Consider the following 460-nt stretch of genomic DNA (forward strand, 5'->3'; position numbering starts at 1 on the left):
AGAGAGAGAGAGAGAGAGAGAGAGAGAGAGAGAGAGAGAGGGGGAGGGACCCTGAGAGAAAAAAGGGGGCGAAGGGGGCAGTAGAGCCCCAGGAAAGGAAAAGAGAAGGAGAGGTAGCTGTGAATAAGGAAGGAATAAGAATGTTGGGCCAATGCTATGGATACTTGACCAGGACAGGCCCCCACCCCCCAGTACAGAAGACAGACAGCCAGGCGGCCTAAAAGGGGATGGAACACACCCCACTACAGACCTGCCCCGACTCAGACAACTCAACATTGCATGATGTGATCTGGCAGCGTGCGATTTAAAAAAAAAAAGAAAGAAAAAAAAAAAAAGAAGAAACCGATGGAAAAAAAAGAAGTTTGAAGATAGTCCCCAAAACCATTTCGCTATCGCCTAAAACTCCCCCATGAGCAGACCAGTCCAGAAACCACTGCTGTACACAGACCCCCCCTCCCCT

The sequence above is a fragment of the Aplysia californica genome, unplaced genomic scaffold (genome assembly GCF_000002075.1).
Source record: "Aplysia californica isolate F4 #8 unplaced genomic scaffold, AplCal3.0 scaffold00975, whole genome shotgun sequence".
NCBI classification, from domain to species: domain Eukaryota; kingdom Metazoa; phylum Mollusca; class Gastropoda; order Aplysiida; family Aplysiidae; genus Aplysia; species Aplysia californica.